General features: G+C 36.3%; 1 protein-coding gene and 1 non-coding gene across 5 annotated transcripts in view; one reads left to right on the top strand and one right to left on the bottom strand.

Annotated features, from left to right (window-relative positions):
• REV3L (REV3 like, DNA directed polymerase zeta catalytic subunit) overlaps positions 1-16,548 on the top strand; it is a 183,563-nt gene that overhangs the window by 34,912 nt on the left and 132,103 nt on the right. The window lies entirely within an intron of this gene.
• On the bottom strand, positions 2,863-2,967 carry LOC122490661. The gene has a single exon (XR_006299205.1). It is a non-coding gene; the product is annotated as a U6 spliceosomal RNA (small nuclear RNA).

Genomic DNA, 16,548 nt, shown 5'->3' with positions numbered 1-16,548 from the left:
AAATGGCACTTTGGTGAAATCTTTTTTGCCACACTCCCATTCTGAATAATTTCTCTTTTCTCTAGGCTCCCTGGGCATTTTGTTTGCCACTTCTGTAATGTTTTATATGTGTCTTTGTGCCCCAAACCCTATCCCCAGTTGGGAATGGGGCAAGAGACTATATTTAATTCATTTTAAAATCCAATTACCTATAAAAAACCATTTATGTACTATGTGGTCAGTAAAAATGTATGGTTGATAGTTTATTCTAATTTCCGTACAACAATAGGCAAGAAAATATTTTTAAAAGATACTTTCTTTGTAAGCTTTGTAAGCATAATTTTAATAATCCAGTTTCTAAATTTATTTACTACCTTTAATTGTCTTGTCTTTATTTTACCTGCATTCTTAACACTTTTTTTTTTTTAACATTCAGATAGAAGTATATTCTCATCGACACTTTAACTGGGACCAAAAGTTTCCATTTTTCCTTCCCTTCCAAGGCAATTTGCTGTGTTCCAAGAGTTTATGTTCTTTTCTCATTTCTGTCTTATTATCTCCAGTTAATTCTGGAAGATGATGGGATGATCAGTTGCCTGACTACCTAGGTTGGTTCTCTGGATTAATCATTGCCTTCCGTAAATCTCCCTTATTTTGGCCACTATATTTCTAGGGAAAGAAATAGGATGTAAATTATTACATTTTCTGCCAGTTGAGGAAAGTATGCCTTAAACATTAACCTACTTTGTAAAATTTTTCTAATAGCAAAAAGGAAAAATGAGCAGGTAACATTACAGGCCTGGCATTTTTTTTTTTCTTTCAAGTAAGCCTAATTTCATTATACGTGGAGTCCAGCTGTTTAGACATGTTATCTTGGCTATATCAAAAATTTCAATTAAAGTAGAAGTTCACAGGAATTTTCAAAACCTAAAACCAAAAGATGAAGCCATATTCTAAACAGCTGTCTTTGCCATAGCTGTTAATAATGAAACCATCATTTGTCCTTGATCTAGTGACTGGCATTGGGAAGTTTTGTTATAGAGTTTTATATTCACCACTCTGATTACATCTTAAATGTTTCATTTTCTTCACTTAAAATAATAATTGAATTTTATTTCATATAAATTATGAGCTAAGGGTTGTGGCTTATAAATGAAATAAGATAAATCAGTTGGTCTCATGTACCTTATTCATGTTATAGACTAAGTTCTTGGGCCATCATATATATGGTAGATTAGGTCTAAAGTTAATCTGTTCTCATGTTAGGAAAATTAGGATAATAATCCCTAACTTGTGGGAGCATTTCAAATTAAAATAGCATCTACATGTGCTCAGTACTTCAAGGTGCACTTTATACTTCACCATGTTCTTATGAGATGGATGTTGTTTTGGAATACCTGAGAGCTCTAGAAACCTATTAGAGGGGAACCATACAGTGGGACTTACACCAAATATAATAGATCCATAGATCCGTTCATATCTTCTGAGGAAGAGACCTCAAATTTTCCATTACTTCATGTTAAGCAAGTTCATTGAGATTGGGCCAAGATACAGGGTATGTATGTTTGGGGCAATAGAGGAGGTGATGGGACAACCCAAGCTAATGGCAGTCTCCCTCTTGGTGGTCTACTTTTGACCCTTCAGTCTATGGCAGTGACTTAAGGTCATGTTGAATGGTGCTACCATAAACTTTCATCATTAGGGGAAAGTAGTAGCATTTCATACTACAGAAAAATTATCATTCTTAGATCAGAATGACGCAGTCAATTGTAGTTTGAGAAGGAGCTTAAAGATGATGGGTTGAAGAAGAACTGTCTTTTATGTTATGTTTTAAGGAGAGATAGATTGATGGATTTTCTAAGTAGGGAATTAAAAATGGATGATTTGGCAGACTTGAGAGACTCAGAAGGCTAAAAATTGCTTACAAATGTTAGAATTAGGAGAGTATTCTTCTTGGTAGTTAATAAGTTTAAACTGAAGACATTAGTGAATATACAAATTACTTTCCTGTAATTGACTGAAGATAAGGTAAATGTTTAAGAGATATTTGAGAAATGCCAGGTAAATTTGAAATCAGCATTGGCAGAAGTAAGGATTAGGAAGGAGCATGGATTATGGAAGAAATGTCAGTGTTGTCACCTGTACAGATATTCTTAAAGATTTAAAAATATTTGATTCAATAACCTTTTAATTTTGGATATTTTTCATTTCCTACTAAGAATTTATTGAAAATTATCACAGTGATTTTTTAAAAAAAATTACATCTGTGATGTGATTATATAGGTATTTCCTTATAAATCACTAAATTTATATGATAAAAAATATATCCCTACAGTTTTTGTTGTTATTTTAAAAATTTGTTTGAAGTGGTGCTTTGGTAAAGTGAAAAGAACACCACACTAAGGATCAAGAGTTTATCGTACTTGTGGTTCTGAAGTCCTTGGAATTCTTCTCATCCAATTAACTGTGTGACTTTAGTCACTTTGAATCTCTTGTCTCATATATAAAATGGGTAAACAAACTGATACATCCATAGAAGAAGTTACTTTGGAACAACAAAAAAGGAATGAATTACTGATACATGTGACATTCTGGATGAATATTAACATCACAGTGCTGGGCAAAAGGATTCAGGCACAAAAGAATATTACACAGTGTGATTGCATTTTTATGAAGTGCTAGCCAAAACTGTTGTGAAAAATCAGACCACTGATTGCCTCAGAGGAAGTGGGGATTGACTGAAAAGCAGTACAAGGGAATTTTGGAGGTGATGAAAATGGAAAATGTTCCATAACTTAATAAAGATACACACATTTGTCAAAATTAATAAGGTATAGTTATTGTGAATTTCATTATCTGGAAAATTTACCACTCTTCCCCCCTACAAAGGAAGAATAAACAAATTTGCCAGTCATCCTTGCACGGGGGGCCATGCTAATCTTCTCTGTATCATTCCAATTTTAGTATAGGTGCTGCCGAAATGAGCACTAAACAAATACTTTGAATTTTAGTCAGTATATGTGCTTTTCTTAGTGGTAGTAGGTAGTAGTTCTGAAACTATTTATGTTTTTTAGGATTATGCAAACGAATAAATATACTAGGAAAATAAAAGCCAGGTTTCTCACTGTTGGACAAGAGAAAAACATGGATATAGGGACAGCTAGAATGTCTCTGGGGTGTTGGGTTGGATTTGGAGGTAGGAGTATGAACTGTTTTTACCATATGCAGAGAAGGATAGATGGATAGAGAAATATAGGATGTGTGTGTATGTATATAAATATATAAACTTCTCAGTGCGGTGCTTAGAGGTTCTAGAATTAATGATACCCCCGAGAGCAATGAGTATACTTCGTATCCACATCTTGATTTCTAAACAATATTCTCCACTAAAAGTAACCAAGACTCCCTTGAGAAAACTACAAGATGAATCTGGAACATCTTATTGTTCCAGAAAATAAAGTGTACAAGGAATGATGGAAAGACATCAAAAGGGCGTAAAAATTCTGGTTTCCACTCAGACATGAAAGAAAAGTCACCACTCTTGTCCTTAAAACAGGAACAAAGTTGAACAAACTAAAAGGCAACAATTCTTCTTAGATACATCATAGAACTGAGGTCACAGAGTAAACTAATGCCCCCCAAACTGGGGAGACAGGTGAATACAAAGAATCACAGCTTGCTGGGAGCATAAGCTAATGTAAGTAGGAAGTGGTAGGAGAACTGTAACTGATGACCAGCCAGAAGCTGAGTGTGGATTAGCTTGATAGTTAAAAACTCCTGGGGTCCAGTTTTAAGAGGGCTCCCCATACTTTTGTAAGTTTTTCCTCCACAAGCTCCACCAGGTTCTCACAGTTAAGATTGGGGATACAGTTATTTCCTCATGCTTCCAGCAGGAGAGGAGTAGTCGCCATGTTGCAGTGTGCTCACAGCATTCTGTTCTCTCCTTGCCCAAAGGGGAAACTCCCAGAACCTAACCAACTTGGGGAAATCAACTTCCTCTCTAGTCTTGCTGTCTCTTCTAAGAGGGGAAAAAAGACAGGCACTTTCAAAAGCACTCTAAAAGACTCAGACCTCATCATAGGGTTATGGAATACTTCCCTTCCCCCTACATTTTACATCAACAGGGCTCCTGTGTAATAATAAGGGATTACAGGTTAAAGAACTATGAGGCTTGCACTTTAAGGAGTTTCTAGGGAAACCCAAAGACAACAAGGAGAGATAAAAACAAGGACCTTAGGGGGACCTGGGTGGCTTATTTGGTTAAGCGTCTAACTCTTGATTTCAGCTCAGGTCATGATCTTATGGTTCATGAGTTTGAGCCCCACATTGGGCTCTGCGCTGACAGTACAGAGCCTGCTCGGTATTCTCCCTCTCTCTCTGCCCCTCCTCTGCTTGTGTGCTCTCTCTGGCTCTCTAAATAAATAAACTTAAAAAAAAAAAAAAAACCCACAGGACGTTTGAGGAAATTTTATACAGTAAATACAGCCTAATTCCTAGTGAGATATAGCAGAGATTTTGGAATTATCAGAAGGTGAATTTAAACTATGATCAATATGCTTAAGGCATCTAATGGAAAAGGTGTACAAAATGTAACATGTAAGAACAGATGGGTAATGTGAGCATTGGGATTGAAATCCTAAGAGAGAATCAAAAGAAACTACTAGAAATCAAAAGTACTGTAACAAGTGAAGAATGCCTTTCGTGGGCTGACTCATCAGAAAGAGGAAGGAGCAAAAGAAATACTTGAAGTAATAATGGCTGAGAATTTTCCAGAATTAATGACAGACTCCAAACCACCAATCCCAGAAGCTCAGAGGACACGAAATACGCCAGCTACCAAATCTACACTTAGACATATATACAAACTGCAGGAAACCAAAGACCAGGAGAAAATCTTGAAGGAAGCCAGAAGGGGAAGAAACACCTTACCTATACAGGAAGAAGGTTAGGAATTACTTTGGAGTTCTCTTCACAAACCATACAAGGAAGAAGAGAGAAGAGTGAAGTGCTTAGTGTTGAAAGAAAAAGATCAACAACCTAAAATTCTGTATACATTGAAATTATCTTTCAAAAGTGAAGGGAAATTAAAAAGTTTCTCAGACAAAAACTGAAGAAATCTGTCGCCAACAAGAACTGTTACCTTGCCTTGCAAGAAATGTTAAATTCTTCAGAGAAAAGGAAAATTAGAGAAGGAATAAATGAAGGTAAAATAAAACCTTTTGTTTTCTTATTCTTAATTGATGTAATAGGGAAGTTCAAAATAGAAACAATTTATTGGGTGATTACAGCTTATAGATAAGTGAAATTAGGTAGCAATGTTATAAGGGGCAGGAGAGAAGAATTTGGAATACTGTTTTAAGGCATTTACCCATGAAAGGCAGTATAATGTTATTTGACAGTGGAGGTAGTTTAGAGTAAATGTATCCTACAAACTCTAAAGCAATCACTAAAAAAAATTCAGTTTTTCTTTTAATAGTTTAAAGATGGTACTCCACTGACTTCTGGTATGCATTGTGTTTGATAAGTTTGGCAATATGTTTTTGTCCAACACTTTGGAATTCTAATTTTCATGACTTATAACTGCCTTATTCAGGCCCCCAAGTAACCAATTTTATGCTTAGTAGAACTAATTGGCCTTATCAGTCTGGTACTGTTAAGTAACTAAACACAGTCCTAAGAAAACTTCCATTTAATTCATACACAAAGTTGTGTGACATTTGGGGGGGGGGGGGTTTGAGGGTTGGGAAGAGGCTATGCTGCTTCTACCTTTTGACAGAGCAAATATTAAGTATGTTTGGTAGTTCAGTTTTATTGTTCTTAAGTAAAGTCTGAAAGTTTTACTGTCTGAAAAAACTTTCTTACATTGATAGTTCTTAATCTTTAACTTTTTATCTGTTTCTGGTAATGATCACGTTAAGTAGAACATCTCTCTGTAATTTGACAACATATCATAATGTGATTGAAGGTTTAAAGTAGTATACTTAGTGCATGATTAAATGGAAATAAAGATATGTAAGTTGTTTTAGTGGCTAATGTTCATACGTCTCTCAATATATGCATGATTTCTGTGATGCAAATCTAGTAATTCATTTTAAAATAATTTCTTTTAATGTTTATTTATTTTGAGAGAGACAGAGATAGCGCACGAGCAGGGGAAAGGCAGAGAAAGAGGGAGACACAGAATCTGAAGCAGGCTTCAGGCTCTGAGCACAGAGCCCAACGCGGGGCTAGAACTCACGAGATGTGAGATCATGACCTGAGCCGAAGTCAGACGCTCAACCGACCGAGCCACCCAGATGCCCTCCAATAATTCATTTTAATGTATGCATTGACTCTAATGGTATATACAGAATTAGATCTTCTTATTAGAGACCTCAAAAAAACAAAAACAAACCATGACTATGGGTAGGTTAAAAAATTATATAAGAGCTTCATTCAGATACAGTTTTACATATTTGCCTATTCATCCATGTTATACCATCTGTCAGTACTTCATTCCATTAAAATGGCTGAATAAACCATTGTATAGTTGTTCCACATGATATTTATCCATTCGTCAGTTGATGGACGTTTGAGTTATTACCACCTTTTGGCTATTATGAAAACTGCTACTATGAGCATTCATATACAAGTTTTTGTGTGGGTGTATGTTTTCATTTATCTTGCGCTATATAGCTATATATATTTTTTTTTCATTTATTTTGGGCTATATATATATATAGCTATATATACACACACACACACATATACATCTATTCCTACATATATATGCATAATATGTAGGAATATAATTGCTGGTCTTATGATAACTTTGTTTAATCTTTTGAGGACCTACCAATCGATTTTCCAAAGCAGCTACACCATTTAACATTCTTACCACTAGTGTATGAGGTTTCTAGTTTCTCTGCAACACTTGTTATTGTCTGACTTTTTGATTATAGCTGTCTAGTGGTTGTGAAGTGTATTTCATTGTGGTTTTGATTTGCATTTCATTGATGGCTACTGATGTTGAGCATCTTTTCATATACTTATGGGCCATTCTTATATCTTCTTGGAGAAATGTCTATTCAGATTCTTTGTCCATTTTAAAATTGGGTTGTCTTTTTAGTAATGAGTTGTAAGCCTTATCAAACATGATTTTTAAATCTCTTATTCCCTGTGTTGTCCTTTCACTTTCCTATATTTAGGTAAAATTTTCAGGTCCTTCAGTGTTCAGCTACCATAGTGTGGTTGTGCAGTTTAATAGATTTGCATGATTTAAATTACGTGTAATATTTTATTTATGTGTCCTTGAAAGAAAATTCAGGTATTTATATATACAAATTTGACTGGATAGTAGTAACCTTATCTTGGTTAGCTATTAATACTGTTTTATTTTTATTTACTTATTTATTTATTTCAAATGTTTATTTTTGAGGGAGAGCATGAACTGGGGAGGGACAGAGAGAAAAGGACGGAGGACAGAGGGTCCAAAGCAGGCTCCATGCTGACAGCAGTGAGCCTGATGGAGGGCTCGAACTCACAAACTGTGAGATCATGACCTGAGCCGAAGTCAGATACTCAACCAACTGAGCCACCCAGACACCCCTATTAATACTGTTTTAAATCACCAGAGGCAAATTTTCAGATATTAATCAGATTATTAATTTTACTTCAACACCTTGAATTACTTACCTTTCAATTGAAATACCACAAAGATTAATATGTGTGACCATACTGGCTGTAAAACATCTGAAACTAAAACAATATTTGTTTTTTTCATTTTTTGTTTTTTTAAGTAGGCTCTACTCCCAGTGTGGAGCTTGAACTCACGCCCCTGAGATTAAGAGTCACATATTACCGACCGAGCCAGCCAGGCGCCCCAAAACAATATTGGTTTTATAAGCCAGAATTTTATTTTTAGCAAAAGCTAATAGACACTAGTTATTTTTATGACATTTAGTCTGAAAGGTACACATTTTCTTGGAGATTCTGGCTTGAAACCACTGTTAGCAGTTTAACTTTTTAAGGCTAGACTTTTTAGAAAAATGTGATGATATACCATATTGTGTGAGCCTTTAAGTAGTACCCAAACTGAGGTGACCAGTCACTGTGAAGGTCAAAGTAATTACTAGTTTCCTTTCTATGATAATAATTGCAAACTAAGTTACATATGAATTTTGGACATGTCATTTCATCACATTTTGGATATATTAATCATAAAAATATTTGTATGTTACATTTTATTGCTGGTTAGTTTACTGTTATTTATTATGGAAAGTTGATCCTTAATTCAATCCCTTCTAGTCCCCTTGCAAATATGGGAAGGTAGGAGAACATTTTAAATATCTTTGTTAGGTTTTGAAAAAAAATTGTAAGGAGAAAAAAGCAGTCCAATTTTCTAGACTTAGTTGAAAGACATCGTATTTTGTTGGTTTTCCAACAACAAATTCTCAATTCTCTGACATCACCTGTGGGTGTTTTGTAATTTAGTTCAGTTATGACACTACTCAAAATTAGTGTAGACACCACAGGGTAAGGGATCAGCTCCACAAGACTGCCCCCACTTCAGATGCCAGCCATAAATGGATACCCAGGCTACCTGCACTTCTGCCGGGCCGATTACAAATTTGGGGGTTCTCTCAACCCTTCCTCAGGCTCAGTAAATTGCTAGAATAACATCTAGAACTCAGAACCCTATGTTTGCACAGTTTATTATAAAGTGTACAGTGAATAGCCAGATGAAGACATACATAGGGCAAAGTTCAGAAGGGTCCTGAGCACCAACCAGGAAGCTTTCCCAAGCCTTCATTGTTCCAGAATGTCTGTTGAAGTTTCATTACACAGGAATGATTGATCGAATCACTGACTATTTATGATTGAACTAAATCATAAGTCCTTCTCTTCTCCCTGGAGGTGAGGTGGCAGATGGGGAATTGGGGTTGAAAATACCAGTCCTGTAATGATATGGTTGATTCCTTGGGCAAGCAGCCCTCTGTTGTGAAGCCATCTAAAGAGTTCATCATGGGTCAACTCATTAGTATAAATTCCATTGTGATAGAAAGGGGTTCATTATTAATAACCAAAGATAGCCTATTCAGGAAATACCAAGGGTTTTAGGAGCTCTGTGCCAAGAATTAGGCACAAAGACCAAATATATGTTGTTGTTTTTTCTTTTTTATCAAACCACACATGCCTACCCAAATGTATCAAATACCTACTGTATTCTAGGCTCTCTGCTAGGCATTGAGAGTAGGAAGAATAAGAAGACATGGTACATGGTGTTCAAGGAACTCATGCTGTAGGTATGGAGACAAAGACAGTGAAGTTGTATCTTAGGTGGGAATTAGGTTTTGAAGCAAATGTATGAGATTAAAACCTTTTATAGGCAGAATTTCCTTGACAATCGCTTAAATTGTGTGAATTCTATCACACTATCTTTTAATAAATCCAACGGCTTAAATTTCCTTATATATAGACATAGGGGCACCTGGGTGGCTCATTCAGCTACACATATGACTCTTGATTTCAGCTCAGGTCATGATCTCATGGACAATAACCTCATAGACACTAATCACTTTTCTTCAGTTGAGCTCTAGTTGAAAGAGTTGGTCCCCAATCAGGGCCATGTTTTATGAAAACTGAACTGTATCTTTTTTTTTTTTAAGTTTGTTTATTTATTTTGAGAGAGGGAGGGGCAGAGAGGGAGAAGAGAGAGAATCTCAAGCAGTCTTGGTGCTGTCAGTGCAGAGCCCAACGTGGGGCTCAATCCTATAACCATGAGATCATGACCTGAGCCAAAATCAAGAATTGGACACTTAACCAACTGAGCCAACCAGGTGCCCCTGAACTGTATCTTTTAGACAGAATCACACTTACTTAGTTGCCTCTTTCAATAGGAGATGCTTCCATTTTAGAAGTACAAAGGAACTGAAACAAAATAAGGAATTATATAAGGATTTATATACCCCATCTCATGGTGCTAGATCATAAATTTATTAACTGGGCACACTGCACCATTTAGTTGTGTTCTCCTATTCATTCACTTTGTCTCTTTCTCTACCTGAGTCTCTTCCCATCCCCCTTGATCCCTTCCTACCCAAGTAAATAAAATGCATATATGATGTGATTCTACTGTATATAAACATACCTGTCACATAAGGGCATAATAGATTTATATATCATATAAATTCCTTAATTATTGACATAAATAAGGAAACAAGTCATACACTTTTGTAGGTAGAAGAGGGTGCGTATACTTGAAATACTTACTATTTCAAATAAGTAATAGCAAGTATTTCAAGTATATCTCTCCAGCCAGGGAGCTGGCTCTTAATAGATGCAGTTACAGTATTTTCTATCTAAATGTTTTTTGTGTTTTTCAGAAAATACTTTACATCAAACTTTTCTTCTATTTCCTCAGCGATGATTCTTCTGGTTATGGAGTACGTTAATTAATTCAAGGATGTATATTGAGCATGTTTGAGACATGGCTGAGACAAAAGATTCTGGTCCTCAGAGTTTTTTCTTTGGCTTGTGATGCTTCTATAAGTTGTCTTCATTTTGCGTAGTACTCAAATTGTACTGGTGAATGTAAAGTGGGAAAATTGATCTTCCCCATTGAGTTGAGAGCTGTAGGCCAAGATACGTATGTCCTTCAGCCACCTATCAGTTCTGAGTAGTTTCACACCTCCCATTTTGCTGTTTGTTTTCTCTGTCTTATGCTCTGTTGTTGTTTTATTCCTCCATTACAGTCTTCTTTTATACTAAACAGATATTTTCTAGTACATTTTAATTCCATTTCCCTTCCTTCCTTCCTCTTTCCTCCTATCTCTCTCCCTTTCTTTCTCTTTTAGTTATTTTCTTTATGGTTATTCTGGGTATTACAATTAACATCTTAATTTAAGATACTTTAGTTTGGATTAATCCCAATTTAATTTTCATACAGGCATACCTCATTGTACCTCACTTTGTTGTGCTTTGCCAATACTGTGTTTTTTACAAATTGAAGGTTTGTAGCAACCCCGCATCAAGCAAGTCTATCAGTACATTTTTCCAATGGCACTTGATCACCTGGTGTCTGTGTCATATTTTGGTAACTTGCAGTATTTTAAACTTTGATTATTCTGTTTGCTATGGTGATGTGTGATCAGTGATTTTGACTTGCTAAAACCTTACATGATTGTTAGCATTTTTTACCAAGAAGATACATATTTTTAAAATATTTATTTATTTTTGAAAGAGTGCAAGCAGGAGAGGGGCAGAGAGAGGGTGACAGAGTATTTGAAGCGGGCTCTGTGCTGACAGCAGGGAGCCCGATGTGGGGCTTGAACTCATAAACTGCGAGATCATGACCTGAGCCGAAGTCGGATGCTCAACCAACTGAACCACCCAGGTGCCCCAAGAAAATATTTTTTAATTAAAGTGTGCACATTGTTTTTTCAGACATGATGCTATTGCCCACTTAATAGACTACAGTATAGTGTAAATATAATTTTTAGATGCACTGGGAAACCAAAAAATTCTTTTGACTCACTTTATTGCATTATTTGCCTTATTGCAGTGGCCTGGAACTGAACCCACAATATCAGTATACCTGTAGTATATGAAAACTTTGTTCCATTATAGCATCACTTATGCAGATTACATCATTACACATTATAAACCTCTCGACACAATTTTATAATTATTATTTTATGCACCTGTCTTAAGGTCTTAGGTAGCAGAAGGAAAGAATTATAAAAATAAGTGTTTATTATCTTTTTTATTTACCTATGTAGTTATCTTGACTGGTACTCTTTATTTCTTAGTGTGGATTTAAGTTACTGCCTATTGTCTTTTCATTTTAGCCTGAAATGAAATTTCCTTTAATATTTTTTGCGGGTCAGGTCTGCAAGTGGCAAGTTCCTTAATTTTCAATTAGCTGGGAATATCTTGATTTCTTCTTCCTTCTCACCTCACCTAGGTCTCCTTTGTTTTCACAGGGTAGTTTTGCTAGTTACAGAATTTTTGGTTAACAGTCTTTTTTTTTTTTTTTTCATCACTTTGTGTTATCCCTCTGGCCTCCATGGTTTCTAGTGAGAAGTCAGCTTTTAATCTTACTGAGGAAATTTTGTACATGATGAATTGCTCTTCTTTTGCCACTTTTCTTTCTTTTTTTTTTTTAAGTGTATTTATTTTGAGGGGTGGAGGGACAGAGAGAGAATTCCAAGCCAGCTCTGCACTGACAGTGCAGATGCGAGGCTTGAACTCAAAACTGTGAGACCATGGCCTGAGCCAAAGCCTGATACTTAACCAACTGAGATCCAGGTGCCCCTCTTTTGCCACTTTCAAGATTTTCTCTTTGTTTTTTGGCAGTTTGGTTATGATACATCTTGGCATGGATCTCTGAATTTCTCCTGCTTGCAATTTACTAAGGTTTTTAGATATTCAGATTAATGTCTTCCATCAAATTTGGGAATATTTTTGCCATTCTTTTTTCAAATATTCTTTCCATCCTTTTCTTTCTCTCTTCTGCTCCTGAAGCTCATATTATGTATACGTTGGTATCCTTCATGGAATCCCATAGATCTCTGAGGCTCTGTTAATATTTTGTCATTCTTTTTCTTTTTTGTTCCTCAAATTAGCTAACCTGTCTTCAAGTTCATGGATTCTTCTGCCAGTTCAAGTATGTTCTTGACCCTCTTTAGTACAATTTTCATTTCTATTGTACTTTTCAACATCAAAATTTCTGATTCTCTTTTATAATCTCTTTCTATTCATTTATATTTTCTATTAGGTAAGACATGATTCTCAAACTTCCATTTAATACTTTAGACACAATCTCCTTTTATTCTTTGGAATATTTTTAATAGCTGGTTTGAAGTCTGTCTAGTAAGATGAACGTCTGGGCTTCTTCAGGGACAGTTTCTATTAACTTCCTTTTTCCCCGTGTGTGGGCCATGCTTTTCTTTTTCTTCATATGTCTTATGTTGAAACTAGATGTTTTGAGTAATATGACAGTTAAGGAAGTCCTATTCCTCCCTAACCCCATGATTTGTTTTTGCTCTGTTGTTGGTGATGTTGTTTGTTTCTTTAGTGACTTTTCTGAGTTAATTCTGTACAGTCTCTGTTCTTTGAAGTCCCTGTTCAGCTAACTTATTGGTCAGAATTTCCTTTAAATGTCTTGAGCCAATAGGTCTCCTTCCAGCTTTTGTTGAGGGGCTCTATATGCGTGTGTGTTGGTGCAGAGCCTCAAGGTCAGCCAGTATTGAAAGATTAGGGCTTTCTCAGCTCTTCCTGAGCATAACTCCACACATATACATAGCCTTATGAATTCCCAGGACTATACTACACCTTTCAAGTTCTTATGGACATTTCAGTCCTCAGTTTTTCCTTTTAAGCTTTTTTGTTTAGCCTTTTGTTAGCTGCAACTAGTAAACCCCCCTCAGGCAACTGTAATGTTAAACAGTTGCTGCTGATTGTTTTCCACAGTATGTTGCAGACGGAACTGTCTATACACATGGAGTGAGCTCTGCGTCTGATCAAATAAAGACAAGTCCTGAGAATGGAGCTTTTCATTTTCAGTGAGCTGCCAAGCAGGTCAAATAGTGACAGTTTTCTGGTGATCGGGCTTTTGGGGAACTATAAATCTGTTCGCTATTCTGTAGTTGCAAAGCTTTGGTTTTCAAGGCTGCTCTGGAGCTGGGGAGGTGAGGGGATTGGATTAGGGCAAGTTAGAATACCACAAAGCTTGCTGTTCTTGCTAAGATTCAACTGGTTTTCTTGCATAAACACTCCTTGGACTGTCACCAGCTTTTTAGGTAATTAATTTCCAAAGGGTTGAAAAAAGTTGATTTTGACAGAATTTGCCAGTGTTCTTGTTGCTTTTATGGAGGGGAGTGGCTTTTTAAAGGTTCTTCCTCTGCCATTCTGGAAGTGTCTCTTGCCATTTCTACATACTGTTATCTGCATCCTGCTTCCAGTCGCTGATACAGCCCGTCATTGCTTATGTTTCTCTTATACATTTCTTAAGTTTTTTTTAAATTTTAATGTTTATTTATTTTTGACAGAGAGAAAGAGAGAGAGACAGAGCATGAGCAGGGGAGGGGCAGAGAAAGAGGGAGACACAGAATCTGAAGCAGGCTCCAGGCTCCAAGCTGTCAGCACAGAGCCCGACGCGGGGCTTGAACTCACAGACCGCGAGACCATGACCTGAGCTGAAGTCGGACACTCAGCCGATGAACCACCCGGACGCCCCTCTCTTACACATTTCTAATGAGCCCTTGGAACTTTCTGGTTCCATGGCTAATACACTTGCCTGGCAACCCTCTCAGGGGCTCATTCTCTCATATCCCAACCACATAGATCAAAATCTTTTATTTCCTCCTTTAAATACGAGTATTCCTCAAGTTTCTGATCTATGCTCCTTCTCTTACCTACGTGTTCTCTTGGGCATTTTTTACCTGTTATTCAGACTCCCAAATCTGTCTTCTTCTCTAGCTCAGATCTCTCTCTCTCAAGCTCTTTATCTCTGTACCTAATTGTGCTTAATGTAAATCTCCATTTGGAAATTCTATCAACATGTAAAATTCCACAAGTTAAAAATAGAAATCAGCCTACTCTTCTTTCTTAGTTTTCTTTGAAAGACATTCACATCAGTCCAGTTGGCTAAACCAAAAACTTGCCTCATCTTTGATTCTTTTACCCTACTCCCAAATTCTAGTCAGTTTCCTCTAAATTCTGTGCTCTAAATCCATCTTGATGTTTTCTCCATCTCTACTGACTTTTCTCTCCTGAATTACTTCAACAGCCTCCTAAACAGATTTTCCTATTAAAGTTCTGTCCCTAGCTTTCGCACAATGTGTCCACAAGGAAACTTTGTAAAATGCAAATCCACACAGGTCACAGAATCTACACATGCCCACATATACACACATACACACTTTGCCTTTCTCCCCATTGAACTTTTTGCTTCTTCCTGACTACATTTTTCTTATTCCCAGACCACGTATGTTCTTACTTGCTTTCAGACTTTTGTATGTACTGCAACATTCTTTCTCACTTTGCTCTTTTTGTTACTTACTCTGGGAAGCCTTTCTATAGTCTCACAAATCTGAGTTAGATACTTTTTGATACTGTAACTGCCTGTTTACTCATCTTTATCTCTGAGTAGAATGTAAAAAGTTCATGAGTTCAGGGACTGTGATTATGAGCAGCCTGTGGTCTAGCACCTGACGTTGGGCTTTCACAAAGTATTTAAAGAACAGAGAATTTATGCCTACATTTATGAATGAAGAAACCAGTGACACTTGGGTGGCTCAGTCAGTTGTGTCCAACTCTTGGTTTAGGCTCAGGTCATGATCTCATGGTTCATGAGATTGAGCCGCGTCAGGCTCCACACTGACAGTGTAGAGCCTGCTTTGTATTCTCTCTCTCCCTCTCTCTGCCCCTCCCCTGCTCATGAGTGTGTGCATGTGCACTCTTCAAAATAAATAAACTAAAAAAAAATAAATGAGGAAACCAATCGTGTTTAACACTGGAAATACAAAGATATATTAGACAAGTGTGTAAATAAAATAGACCTTTGAAACATCTGGTGTTTGAAAGATACAGTTCTGTTATTAATGTAGGATTGATAACTTAAAGCCAGTGATTCTAAATAAAGCCAGGTATAATTTAGTTGAAGAAATAAAATGGCATGAATAAATGTGAAACCCCAAAGCATTATTTACAAACGAAAGGAGAAAATGAAGAGAAAGTGTCAGGAAGTTATATACGTACGCCCTTTGTATGGTTAATGATAATACTTAGGTTTTTGGTTTTTGGTTTTTGTTTTGTTTTTTAATTTCTGAGTCATTTAGAAGTAGATGACTTCTTCCTGCCTTTTTCTTACACAAACTGTATATTTAGAAAATATCCATAAGCAAAAAGAAAAGAAAATCTTTATCTCATTTAATATGTTATATATATATATATATATTAATAATTGAAATAAACCTGAATATTACCTGAAGTAAATATAAACATCTCTTCATGCCAGGAAACATACTTCTACACCATCTGTTGCTGAAGTTGGCACACTTTTTTTTCTGTAAAGGGCCATACAGTATATATTTTAGGCTTTGCAGGCTTGGTCTCTGTTGCAACTTCTCAACTCTGCCTGTTAGCAAAGCAGCAATAGCCCATTCCAAATAAATTTATTGGTGTGTTCCAATAAATTTGTATTTACAAAGACAGTAAGCAGGAATTGGTATAAGAGCCATAGATCTATGATAGAGATGCATCATAATTAATCTATTTTTGGAAGTTTATATTGTCTTCAATTTTTTTTTTTTTTACTATTGGTAATACTGTCTTAGCATCTTAATATCTATTTATTTATTTTAATGCTTATTTATTTTTGAGAATGAGAGAGAAAGTGTGAGCAGGGGAGGGGCACAGAGAAAGCGGGGGCAGAGGATCTGAGGCAGTTTCTACACTGACAGCAGAGAGCCTGATGTGGGGCTCGAAGTCACAAACTATGAGATCATGACCTGAGCTGAAGTCGGATGCTCAACTGTGACTGAGCCACCCAGGCGCCCAAGCATCTTAATATTTAAGTGTTCATGT

This window comes from Prionailurus bengalensis, chromosome B2 (genome assembly GCF_016509475.1).
Source record: "Prionailurus bengalensis isolate Pbe53 chromosome B2, Fcat_Pben_1.1_paternal_pri, whole genome shotgun sequence".
NCBI classification, from domain to species: domain Eukaryota; kingdom Metazoa; phylum Chordata; class Mammalia; order Carnivora; family Felidae; genus Prionailurus; species Prionailurus bengalensis.
Note: the sequence above shows the minus strand (reverse complement) of the source record. Positions and strands in the feature narration are given on the sequence as shown.